Raw genomic sequence first — 297 nt, forward strand, 5'->3', positions numbered from 1 at the left:
CCACTTCCACGTGCGGGCTCCCGCCTAGCGCGGCTTTGCAGATCAGACGCATGGCTGCTCCGCGCGGCGGCCAGAGCGAGGGAGGAAAACAAACTTTGTTACGTGTTCGCTGGGTTGGAGCAGAGCGCCTTTGGGAAGGGAAATGATGAACACTGCGCGCAGCCTTTTGTTTTTAATAGAAATCATTTTAATTGATGAAGAAGGGGTGGCGGCGGCGGGTGGGTCGTCCATCCCACCCCAGCGCCTGCAAGCAAGCGGGAGGGTCACGCAGGACCGTGTCAGCAGGTGGCCTAGCCT

This window comes from Myotis davidii, unplaced genomic scaffold (assembly GCF_000327345.1).
Source record: "Myotis davidii unplaced genomic scaffold, ASM32734v1 scaffold496, whole genome shotgun sequence".
Classification (NCBI taxonomy): domain Eukaryota; kingdom Metazoa; phylum Chordata; class Mammalia; order Chiroptera; family Vespertilionidae; genus Myotis; species Myotis davidii.